The sequence below is a fragment of the Coregonus clupeaformis genome, unplaced genomic scaffold (assembly GCF_020615455.1).
Source record: "Coregonus clupeaformis isolate EN_2021a unplaced genomic scaffold, ASM2061545v1 scaf0107, whole genome shotgun sequence".
NCBI classification, from domain to species: domain Eukaryota; kingdom Metazoa; phylum Chordata; class Actinopteri; order Salmoniformes; family Salmonidae; genus Coregonus; species Coregonus clupeaformis.
Genome location: NW_025533562.1, coordinates 167,521 through 180,858, shown reverse-complemented (window position 1 = coordinate 180,858; position 13,338 = coordinate 167,521). Strand labels below are relative to the sequence as shown.

At 41.6% G+C, this 13,338-nt stretch overlaps 1 pseudogene; it reads right to left on the bottom strand.

The window, feature by feature from the left end:
* The window catches only part of LOC121572334, a 95,766-nt pseudogene extending 82,643 nt beyond the window's left edge, over positions 1–13,123 (bottom strand).
* Positions 13,124–13,338: the final 215 nt, after the last annotated feature.

Below are 13,338 nucleotides of genomic sequence, written 5' to 3'. Positions count from 1 at the left end.
TATTGGTTGCAAGAATTATGTATAATAATTTTAATTGAAAAATTAATACGTTTTGAATCTGGCTATATCGGATGCTACAGACCGATTTTCTGGTTCTCATGGTCTGACAAACACCACTGTAGCTCGGCCACCTTCCACCACAGATGCAGAAGGCCGCAATTGGATTGAGACGCAGCCCATAAAAAAATATATGATATCCCTACCTTAAACAGAAGGATTTTGATGGGGATTTTTTAAATTATGCTACTTAGATTTCCGCGGGGACACAGACATCGACTTTAGGGGGTTAAAGGGTTTTAAGGTTAGGGTTAGGGGAAGGGGAAGCTAACATGCTAAGTAGTTGCAAAGTAGCTAAAAAGTAGTAAGTAGTTGCAAATTAGCTAAAGTTGTCCTTGATTTGGGTTGCTAGACGTTTGCGTTATATACGCCCACTCATCCATCCAAGCCCAACCACCCTACTTTTGGTTTTGCCTTAAGTAACCTTCTGTCTTATGTAACCATACCAAACTAATTTGAGTGTCCTGGATTTACATTTACTATGTTACGTCTAGTCTATGAGACCAGGCTGCTTCCACCCCCTCACTCTGAGCAATAGCAGAAATTGTAACAGCTTGGATACTAGCTTGGCAAATCACCATGTAGCGCTATATACCCAGCAACCTTTGTGCTATCTAACAGTTGGCTGTATTGTGTGGACCCGTTCAGTCTGAAGCTATCACTTAACATGTACTCTTTACAATGTCCGTCATGTAAAGCCGTCTGGAAAAGAGGGGAATGATGGCCATACTTTCCTGATATAGCAACTGTCAATCATCATTTGTTTCAGTTTTTTTTCATGCATTCTACATCAGCTCACCATGACAGTGCTGCGTGTTTCTAAACGTGCATGTTTAAAATCCACATGGCAATCACACAATACATGATTTACTTTGCAAGCAGGACATTCTACTAGAGCCACCAGACAATCCTTGTTACTTCACACATCCCCTTCCCAAACACACACAACAAATCTGATGCTGTGTCTCCAGACACCCACACAGATGCTGCTCTATACCTAACATCGCATATTGGTGCTATGGATACGGATTGCGTTTACTGTTAAGCCCCCTTCACTACCTCTGCTTAAAGCGACAGTAGAGACACCATGCCACTTAGTCTTTGTGCATTCATACATGTATGCTATGCAAGGCGTGTAGTTTGCAGCTGAGCATATTACTGTATGACTTGCTTTTTGTAACGCATCACTAGCATACCAGCCAATCATATTTTGGGAGGGTCTGCTACTAACTGGACACACATGCATGGAATGTGTGTTAGCGCCAATGCTTGCTACAGCTGTGCTACATCTTTTAAGCATGACACACATAGAACAAGGCCCAACGGAAGGCACTCATTTATATTCTACTGCATATGTGCTGTAAGAGATCAAATTGCTCAGAGTAGGATTTGAAACGACATAGTTTCTAAATTGTGTAGAATTGTGCCAAAACAAGGCACAATTGCAAAGGATTTCAGTCAAATTGAGTGAAGTCTAAGTACACTAACCAATTTATGTGCAGAGTGAGACTAGTAGTCACAGTATTACTATTGTCATTCTTTGTGCATCCTGTGCCCATCATTACAGCCATATATCCTACTGTAGGCCTAGATCAAGGCAACAACACTTAACTAATGGAAAGACTGTATACTGCTAAAAGTCTCTAACACCAAGACAATGTGCGACTACAGTATATACATTAGAACTGAGACATAATGATGACGTACAGTAACTGCAATGTCTGCATCGCACTCCACCTCACCCGCTGAGGGACATGCGTCTCTCTGCCACTGGAGGGCATGCTAGAAGAAGGCTTTATGGAACTTTGAGGGCGTAGCTGAAGTGATATTCTAAAAGATCAAGGCGGACACTGGACTTTTGGAAGTCCTGTCAATGGCAGGGTCGGGGAATTCCCACAGCAGATGTCCCATGATGCTCTTTCAGTACCTTTCTGGTTTGTACACAAACACTGCTATTTTGTGAATTCCAGATGATGATATTGGGCTTTGGTTGACAGGAGGCTTTGGGAGTCCCCATAACACAGTGACTCCTAATTTACTTTGATATCCGCCTGTGTAACTCAAGTTTTGGAGTGCAAATATTCTATTGACATCAATGTATGAAAGCGTGTGCATCACAAGTTAGGATTATGAGGGAAGAGGTCCAAGCCTTCCAATCAGATCTTTGTCAACTGCCTCCCTCAGCCCCCTTAGCTGACTGTACCTCCTCCAACATGATTATATTTACAGTTAATGGCATACTATGCTAATCCCTTTCTCAAGTGTGTTTGTTGATGCATACCATGTCCAGAAAACACACATTCAAGTTTTTTTTGAAAATTGCTGACACGTGAACGTTAATAAAGTACGATCCATTCTTAAAAGGGTGATCTTTTTTTATAAATGGTACTCGTCTGCAAAGTTTCTACTGACACATGCATCACTAAATATTACACCAATAAATTAAATGAATTTAGGTTAAAAGAGTTGAGGGATAACATGTAATCTGAGAAATGTCTTGCTACAACAGCTGCAAGCTGTTCAGTTTTCAGTTTCAAATTTGATAATGGCCAGTATACTGTTGGTAAAGGCACACATCCAAAGCTCTTATTATTATGTAATGTTCAGCTATTTGCAAGATGAATGACAAAGCTAGTGGGATAACAAAGAGTATGGATAACAGCTGTGCAGGGTTGAGAACCAAACCTATTTTTTAAACGGAGAAATACCTTTGTGCATCACCATTTTAGAGTTTAAAAAATTATTACGTGTCCCAACCGGGGCGTAGGCTAGGTCTCTTCTGACAAGTGAGGTCCTATCTAGTCATTTCACCAATTGATAGTCATATACAGTGCCTTCGGAAAGTATTCAGACCTTTTGACTTTTCCAAATTGTGTTACGTTACAGCCTTATTCTAAAATGGATTAAATATAAAAAAAAATCTCAGCAATTTACACACAATACTCCATAATGACAAAGTGAAAACAGATTTGTTTAAATGTTTGCACATTTATTTAAAATAAAAAACAGAAATACCTTATTTACATAAGTATTCAGACCCTTTGCTATTAGACTCGAAATTGAGCTCAGGTGCATCCTGTTTACATTGATCATCCTTGAGATGTTTCTACAACGTATTTGCCCACCCCTGGTCTATACGCATCTCCAGAGTCTAAAACTATCCTCTGCTGCTTGCCTCCCAGCACTGATCAGAAAGAACTGGAAAGATGCAAGCAAATTATCTACTACAACTGAGCCATATTGCCTTCACCTGTCCTCTTTTGGATTGGTACAGATAAAGTAGAGGAGAAGAGGTGAGGAGGCCACTGTAGACTATTGAGATGCAAATATCTTACATGGGCGTTACTGTGATCTAATCAGACAAACCAGCCTCTGACAGCCAGTAATGAGTACTCTGTCTTTTGTTAAGCATCAATGTCATGTGCTTAAAATGTCACACATGCCAGACAATTCTGACTTCATTTCCTGAAGACAGAACCTCTGGAAAATGTTAGCTGTTTTCTCCATTGGTCCTAGACGCTGTGATAAGGGTGTGTCTTTCTGCACATGCAGTTGAGCCCCAAAGTGAGAATACAGATGTAGTTGTTGCCTAAAGTTTCAAGCATTTGACTTATATGTCCCCAACCTAACTGTCTTCAATCACGTGAATGAACACGTCCTTCTGGCCCATCTACAGTGCATTCTGAAAGTATTCAGACCCCTTCACTTTTTCCACATTTTATTCTAAAATGGATAAAAAAGAAAATCCTAATTAATCTACACACAATACCCCATAATGACAAAGAAATACCTTATTTACATAAGTATTCAGACCCTTTGCTATGAGACTCGAAATTGAGCTCAGGTGCATCCTGTTTCCATTGATCATCCTTGAGATGTTTCTACAACTTGATTGGAGTCCACCTGTGGTAAATTAAATTGATTGGATATGATTTGGAAAGGCACACACCTGTCTATATAAGGTCCCACAGTTGACAGTGCATGTCAGAGCAAAAACCAAGCCATGAGGTCGAAGGAATTGTCCGTAAAGCTCAGAGACAGGATTGTGTCGAGGCACAGAGCTAGGGAAGGGTACCAAAAAATGTCTGCAGCACTGAAGGTCCCCAAGAACACAGTGGCCTCCATCATTCTTAAATGGAAGAAGTTTGGAACCATCAAGACTCTTCCTAGAGCTGGCCACCCGGCCAAACTGAGCAATCGGGGGAGAAGGGCCTTGGTCAGGAAGGTGACCAAAAACCTGATGGTCACTCTGATAGAGCTCCAAAGTTCCTCTGTGGAGATGGGAGAACCTTCCAGAAGGACTACCATCTGTGCAGCACTCCACCAATCAGGCCTTTATGGTAGAGTGGCCAGACGGAAGCCACTCCTCAGTAAAAGGCACATGACAGCCTGCTTGGAGTTTGCCAAAAGGCAACTAAAGGACTCTCAGACCATGAGAAACAAGATTCTCTGGTCTGATGAAACCCAGATTGAACTCTTTGGCCTGAATGCCAAGCGTCAGGTCTGGAGGAAACCATACACCGCTCATCACCTGGCCAATACCATCCATACTGTGAAGCATGGTGGTGGCAGCATCATGCTGTGGGGATGTTTTTCAGCGGCAGGGACTGGGAGACAAGTCAGGATCGAGGGAAAGATGAACGGATCAAAGTACAGAGAGATCCTTGATGAAAACCTGCTCCAGAGTGCTCAGGAACTCAGAATGGGGCGAAGGTTCACCTTTCAACAGGACAACGACTCTAAGCACACAGCCAAAACAATGCAGGAGTGGCTTCGGGACAAGTCTCTGAATGTCCTTGAGCGGCCCAGCCAGAGCCCGGACTTGAACCTGATTGAACATCTCTGGAGAGACCTGAAAATAGCTGTGCAGCGACGCTCCCCATCCAACCGGACAGAGCTTGAGAGGGTCTGCAGAGAAGAATGGGAGAAACTCCCCAAATACAGGTGTGCCAAGCTTGTAGCGTCATACCCAAGATGACTCAAGGCTGTAATCGCTGCCTAAGGTGCTTCAACAAATAACTGAGTAAAGGGTCTGAATACTTATGTAAATGTAATATTTCAGTTTTGTATTTTTAATACATTTGCAAAAATGTCTAAAACCTGTTTTCGCTTTGTCATTATTTACATTTTACTCATTTAGCAGACGCTCTTATCCAGAGCGACTTACAGTTAGTGAGTGCATACATTTTCATACTGGCACCCGGTGGGAATCGAACCCACAACCCTGGTGTTGCAAACGCCATGCTCTACCAACTGAGCTACACGGGACTACATGGGGTATTGTGTTGATTGATGAGGGAAAAAAACGATTTAATCTATTTTAGAATAAGGCTGCAACGTACATTTTTTTGGGGAAAAAGTGAAGGTGTCTGAATACTTTCCGAATGCACTGTATCTCACTGGCGAAAACATTTACAAGAATAATGGTTTGTGCTTAATTTTACTGTTGACTTGTTATTGATATTTACATACAAATGCACTGCTAAATAATACTTATCTAATAATGGCCTAATTATTACTTTTCCATTTCTGTGATGTAAATACTAGCTGAAATACAACTGTCAAATAAAGTATTACCCCAAAATGTTAATTTCCCCTTAAATGAAAAGAAAAACAAAGATCAAAGATGTACTTAAAAAAGAAAACACTCCTGGGTGTAACCAATTATATCTTTATCAGCCACTGGAATGAAACAATATTTACCACTTATCCCTATAAGAGTAGAGAGCCACTGGGATCAGATAGCGGTGTGGGAAGAGACCAGGGAGAGAGCAACACCACCTCCTTCCTCTGGGTTGTATTATCGGCCAGAGGAGGTGATAGCCACATTCCAGAGAGAGGTCTAAGGCTGGGGCCTTATCAATACTTTGATTAGGCGATAAGTATACATTGTCACAAATTACACACAAATCTGGTCCCAAACTGGATTGTGGTCCCAAACTGGATTTGAACAACTCTGTGGCCTTGTGTTATCTATCCGTTAGAACTTCAACCTCATTTAAAAGTTCTGACCTACGTTTAAAAAAATCTAATTAGCCGGCAGTCGTTTCCGTTGTCCGTCAACCCCCATAGAAAAACAATATGCTAAATATGTATTTGAAGGGTAGAACATTTCTGCCTGAACGCGGCCCATGACAGCTTTATGCAACAGGTGGAAATAAGCATCTATCTAAGTTCTATAAGTGACTACCTGTTTGGCTTAGTCAACGTTTTAGGGCAATATATGTTTATGCAACCAGCCCCAGATCATCACAACCATGCCTGTTTGTCTGACGTCTTCCCAAGAAAAACAGATGAATAACTTGCGATCCAAACATTTATGCTAACAAGGCCGTGGATAAGTATCATGTGTTTATACAACTGAAAAGCGGTTTGACCTGGGGCAGATACCACATTACGGGGATAGAAGACATGCTTGAGTCAAGCCTGAAAAAAAAGACACAAACTGGCAATCCCCAATCTCACCGGTCTCTCCCGTAGACATAAATACATACATTAATTCACTTGGAACTTTCAAGATTACAACACACCCAAAAATATTTTCATATAATCAAAATGGTACTAGACTTAAAGCCGGTCCATCCAAACCCTATTCTCTGGCCCAGAAAGTTTGAGGATTGAACATACAGTGCATTCGGAAAGTATTCAGACCCCTTGACTTTTTCCACATTTTGTTACGTTACAGCCTTATTCTAAAATTGATTGAATTGTTTTCCCCCCCCTCATCAATCTACACACAATACCCCATAATGACAAAGCAAAAACAGATTTCTATTATTTTTTGCACATTTATAAAAAAAATACAAACTGAAATATCACATTTACATAAGTATTCAGACCCTTTACTCAGTACTTTGTTGGAGCACCTTTGGCAACAATTAACAGCCTCAATTCTTCTTGGGTATGACGCTACAAGCTTGGCACACCTGTATTTGGGGAGTTTCTCCCATTCTTCTCTGCAGATCCTCTCAAACTCTGTCAAGGTTGGATGGGGAGCGTCGCTGCACAGCTATTTTCTGGTCTCTGCAGAGATGTTCGATCAGGTTCAAGTCCGGGCTCTGGCTGGGCCAGTCAAGGACATTCATGGTCTGAGAGTCTTTAGATGCCTTTTGACTAAATCCAAGCAGGCTGTCATGTGCCTTTTACTGAGGAGTTCGGCTTCTGTCTGGCCACTCTACCATAAAGGCCTGATTGGTGGAGTGCTGCAGAGATGGTAGTCCTTCTGGAAGGTTCTCCCATCTCCACAGAGGAACTCTGGAGCTCTGTCAGAGTGACCATCGGGTTCTTGGTCACCTCCCTGACCAAGGCCCTCCCCCGAATGCTCAGTTTGGCCGGGCGGCCAGTTCTAGGAAGAGTATTGGTGGTTCCAAACTTCTTCCATTTAAGAATGATGGAGGCCACTGTGTTCTTGGGGACCTTCAATGCTGCAGAAATGTTTTGGTAACCTTCCCCAGATCTGTGCCTTGACACAATCCTGTCTCGTAGCTCTACGGACAATTCCTTCGACCTAATGGCTTGGTTTTTGCTCTGACATGCACTGTCAACTGTGGGACCTTATATAGACAGGTGTGTGCCTTTCCAAATCATGTCCAATCAATTGAATTTACCACAGGTGGACTCCAATCAAGTTGTAGAAACATCTCAAGGATGATCAATGGAAACAGGATGCACCTGAGCTCAATTTTGAGTATCATAGCAAAGGGTCTGAATACTTATGTAAATAAGGTATTTCTGAAAACCTGTTTTCGCTTTGTCATTATGAGGTATTGTGTGTAGATTGATGAGGACATTTTTTTCTTTAATCAATTTTAGAATAAAATGCACTATATTTCCTCTGAATTTCACTAGCATATGTTGAAAACACAGGAGTCCTCTCTCTCTCTCTCTCTCTCTCTCTCTCTCTCTCTCTCTCTCTCTCTCTCTCTCTCTCTCTCTCTCTCTCTCTCCTCTCTCTCTCTCTCTCTCTCTCTCTCTCTCTCTCTCTCTCTCTCTCTCTCTCTCTCTCTCTCTCTCTCTCTCTCTCTCTCTCTCTCTCTCTCTCTCTCTCTCTCTCTCTCTCTCTCTCTCTCTGATACTTACGAATCTAAGCCTCATACACAATTTCTGCCAACTTGAGGCCCCTATGACAACTACTTACACATTGCTCTAGCTATCCTTTTTTTGCCAGAGTACAATTGTGTGTGTGTGAGGCACTTCAAGGAATCAGGGATTATCTATTCAGCACATTAATCATAAGCTAAATGGGGCACACTATTTCAAGAAGTACATACATGAATATCTGCAGTGGCTGGTATTGAAATTGTTTGAGAGAGTAAAGGGAGCCAAGATGGATGCTGTCCTTCAGCTGTGTAGCAGCTACAAGCCACATGACATGGAAACTGCACCAGTGGAACTCCAGGTCATGATTTCCTGTTTTCATGGCACCAAGAGACATGGGAAATGGGGGAACACAAGTGAAATGCATCCTCTTAGAATTACCTAATCTTTTCCAGAGACAACTTTCCCCTCTAGGCAAGAATGATAGACCATGGATAGCTCTGGTCCCGGGCATTAGTGCTCTTAGAACGTGCACTAATGCCGTTGGACCAGAGCTAGACCACGGACAACAAACAAAGGATGGCATAATGTCATTACAGCTGTTGCACAAATTAAAGCACAAAAAGACACTTCTCCATTTCCAAGAGACTAGCCCAGCTGCATAACTAAATAACAATCCATTGCAAATGAGCTAAAGTTGAACGAGAGTTAGACACATCATTGACTATTTGGTTCTGGATGAGCACTGCTACCAAACGAGATTGATTGATTACATTATATCATAATGTATATTAATCATACAGCGAATGTTGAAGACAACTTCTTACTGCAGGGTCAGTCAGAGGAGTGAAATCCCAGTGTGCAGCCCAGATGTGCACCCTTGGGCAGGATACTCCATCTGAATTCCTTTGGTTCTCTTGGTTCTAAGCCAGTTGTGTAAATGGCTAATGTGTCGAAACCGTAAGTGATCTGAATAAAATACAACTGGGATCCCGTATCAGCAACGCAAGAAAAGCTTGTTGCTGTGTAACTCATCCTCACCAAAAACAATCCGTAGTACTAATGCTTTCCAAGGTGCTATAGGCCCCAACTGAGGTTAGGAAGGACAAAACATCAACCCAACACAGTCTGCTGTGCTTTTACCTCACAGTACAGATATTGAGTTAGGACACTTAGGGGGAAATCATGGAAACAAATGTGTATCAAGTATCAAGGGGAGGAGAATTGGGAAAGAGTCAAACTATTATGGGCTGCTGCTGCTGCTGCGCATGGTCCTCGCCCACTCCCAAGGGGTCTTTGTCATTTCCGCTAGTTCTGTTTGGGCTTAGATAACAGAGAGTACAGTATGCTATCAGCTATTTGTCTTCAGGTATGCCAAACATACCCCAGTCCAAACACTGGCGTATGTTATGTTCTCTCTTCCTTGATCTACTCAGTGTAGTTTCCTAAATACTCATAGTATCACTTAATAGATGAAAAGATGGAACTGAACAACACAATGAAAATGACTAAACTATTACTTCAATTTTCAAGAAATTCAATCAGTTTAAATGGCCTGGTATTTTAGACAAAAAAAGGGCACTGGGGAGGCTACAAGACAAATGGCTCAGTCTCTAGGCATTCTCAGACTTTCGTCCCTAAAATAAGAGCGTCAATTCCTTTTAGCCTAAAAGACAGCTGTGGAAACATGCATGCAATGGCTGAGATGGTTGACGGTCCTACAGGGGAGGTGGCACAAGCATGTCCAAGTTGGCTGACCACTCCCTAAACAATGTCCATACCATCACCCAACCATTTTTTTTTTTTTTACATTTGAGTCAACGCTCTTATCCAGAACGACTTACAGGAGCAATTATGGTTAAGTGCCTTGCAGATTTTTCACCTAGTCGGCTCAGGGATTCAAACCAACGACCTTTCGGTTACTGGCCCAACTCTCTTAACCGCTGGGCTACACGCACGCACCCACACACACAGTGAGGCCATGGGGCCCCTGTGGTGGCAGCTGTCCCCCAGCCTTCCACCCCCCTCTCCCTATTTCCCTCCTCTTTTAATGACCATCGCCTGCCCTGACAGAAAACAGGATGCCACCCTCTCCACCACCTGTTTCTCTATAACACATGCTGTTGTGTCCATTTCAAATACCAGCCCCAAACACACCAGGTATCAGTTTATGTCATGACATTCATTGTCTTTTTAATAGTTGATTTTTAAGATGCCTCTCAGACAGGACTTTTAAAATATGAGGTATCTATCTCAAACAAATAGAAGATTTTAAAAGCAGTTTAGATTTAAAAGGGCCAGTGGGAAAAATGGCCGGTTGCTTACAGTGGAGGGGACATACAGTATCTGTGCAGTTTGAGCATGACTGTTTTCTGCTTATCAGTCATTTGACTGGATGAGCAGATAATGTAAGGAGAGTTTAGGGGAAATGGAGCCTGAAGGTCAGAGAAATTCAATTCAAGGCAGAATTCTGAAAATAATCTCATCCTTAACACAACTGATTTCTTTATTGTGTGAAACCATCAGGACACATATAAATAACTGTTCCATTGCTCCCTGAACAGATGATACTCATTGAAAGGGCTGCCTTGGTTTCATGCACTTGCTACACAGTGAACTAAATTGACATGAGAGGCTAATGCGGTCATGCTCTAAAAGGCTGTTAATGCAACAAGGTTGGTGTAGCTGCACGGAGACTCAAATTGAAAAAAACAAAGACAAAAAAACCAACCTAAAGATACTGGAAAATATGTTGGTTTAGGATATGCCATGATATCATCATCTTGTAATTTGCAGGTCTGCACACATAATATGGGGACCAGATATTATGTAATATTTTGATGTAATATTTTCTCTGTGTCCGCTGGTAGGAACCTGAGTGAGTAAAGGCCTTTACACTATCTTCACTCCTATTATATGTTCGGTGAGACACAAACATTCCACATGTGACTGCATACTGTATGTGTACAAGGCTAAGTTGGAACCCCATTCAAATGTTGGTGCAACTTTAAACTAACTACAACTTTTAAGGTTTTTAAAGATGCTTTAATGTGTTTGTGTGTGTGTGTGTATTTGTGTGTGTGTGCGCGCATGCATGTGTGTGATATTAGACAGATGGATAGGTTGTGTGTGTGCTTGCGTGCGTGCGTGCATGCTTGTGTCTTTATGCATTCACACACTGTGAAGTTTTTCCCATTGCAAAGGGACCCCGCCCTTTCATACAAGGCTGAGTGGGGAAGGCAGACACTAGGTCAGCATACAGCAAATGGTCCTAACAAAAGAGCCTGATCCATCAAGTAAAACCTATTAGGAAAATGCACTAGAGTGCTAAACTTAAATACCACTATGCCATGGAAAGCCTGATCAAACATTTCCAGAGAACCATTAAAACTCAAAATAACTTGAACCAAACATATCACTCAAGCCTTGTTGTTTAGAAAAAGTATTGATTCAGTAATATCAAGTCCCATAGAATACCCATTGTGTAACTAAATTGCAGGTCTTACAGTTATTAAAAATCCTTGAAATCCTGTGCATGTTTTCCTTTCTTTTTCGTAATGGATATTTCACAACTTCAGTTCCCACTGTGGCTGACATAACTTTTATTATGTAGGATAGATAGGCCTACCAGGTAAGCACAGTGTGGCCATGCTAACATGCCACCACTGGAATTAGGAAGTTATTGTCTTCACTCTCATGCTGAAATGCATTGCTATAGGGAGTGGACTGGTTGCTTGAAAAAGAGATGCTTGCAGTAGCCTAGGCCTATAGCTTCACTACTATAGAACCGAATATTTTTCTCAGCAGAATCCCTTTGAATAACCTACTCATCTCCTCATTTCTCGCATTTTAAATGTTGTTTGAGTCCTTCTGTGACATTGAGGACTCGACTCGACCAGGTCGCATTAGCGCTGCAACGCTGTACTGTTTTTATGCTGAAGAGTCCTCTGCATCACGACAAGAAGGCCGCATGTAGTCCTCCAAATAAAAACTCTTGGAGACACAAACGACATGTTGATGAGATGCATGTAAAGTATTTGGTCATTGGCACATACTAAAGAAAACCATGTAGGTGATGCTTCATGTCTTTGAAGTTATGTTTTGAGGAGGAGCCGACCACTTGCGTATTGCTAGTTACTGTATCATCATCGCATCATGCAATGAAATATTGTAGCTACCAATGTAACATTAGCCTACAGCGGCCATTTCAACAACCGATACACTTCACCTAAAATGAGTAATGTTGTCTACATCAATCACCCAAAATCATCAATCATCAACAACTACGCACCACGTAAACCAAGGACCATAATTTGTTTTTTGTTTTTGTTATTGTGCACAACCTAACTCACACATCCTGTTAATGCCACAGTTAGCCTGTCTTTCGAACTGTACAGAATAAACAAACATGCTAAATCATTGCAGCATCACCATGGGCTACCTTCCGCGCAGCGCCACAGACCCGCACGACCACGCCTGTTTGCGTCCATTGTACTGTACCGTTATTCCACCCATAATTGAAGTCACAGAACACCATGGAAAACGATATCAGACACTATACAAATGAAATATCATCCAAATTGCGCATAATGTATAAGATAGGCCTTTAAATAAAGGTATTGCTGATATGAGCAGTAGGCCTACAACATCAACATGTCTAATGATATTAATAGCATAGGCCTATGAATTAAAAAAAAGACCGACAAAACATAGTTTCAATCATATGCCTATATACGTGATTCACGATTTCATATTTGCTTAATTTCAAATGTTTCCATCATCTCACAGTAAGTTTAGGTAACCTATTTGCTTTGTAGCCAATCGGTGGAACATAGATTGTCTAACCACGGCCCTAATTACAATACAACTGGCAATGTGATGAGATAAACTCTCTGTTTGAAATAACACATTTATTTGACTTACCAATCAAATAATAAGCAACGAACTTCACCGCCTTGAGAGTCCGCAACGGGCAAACGACAGGCTGGGCAACAAGAGCTGGGAGTGACTGGGAGAATCCGCACTGCCGCCCCCCAATCCACCAAAAATTGTAATGCTGCACTGAATTTCGAAGGGGCGGGGATTATAGAGAGTGAAGTAAACCTATCGCTGAAGACTAGGCTACAATACAATTTAAAAAAGGTACATTTGGTATGGATTATATTAAAAACATAAATTAAATATTGCATAGTCTAGCCTACATCAACATATCTGTCCTTGAATTAGAAAATGTTCCTTCTGTTC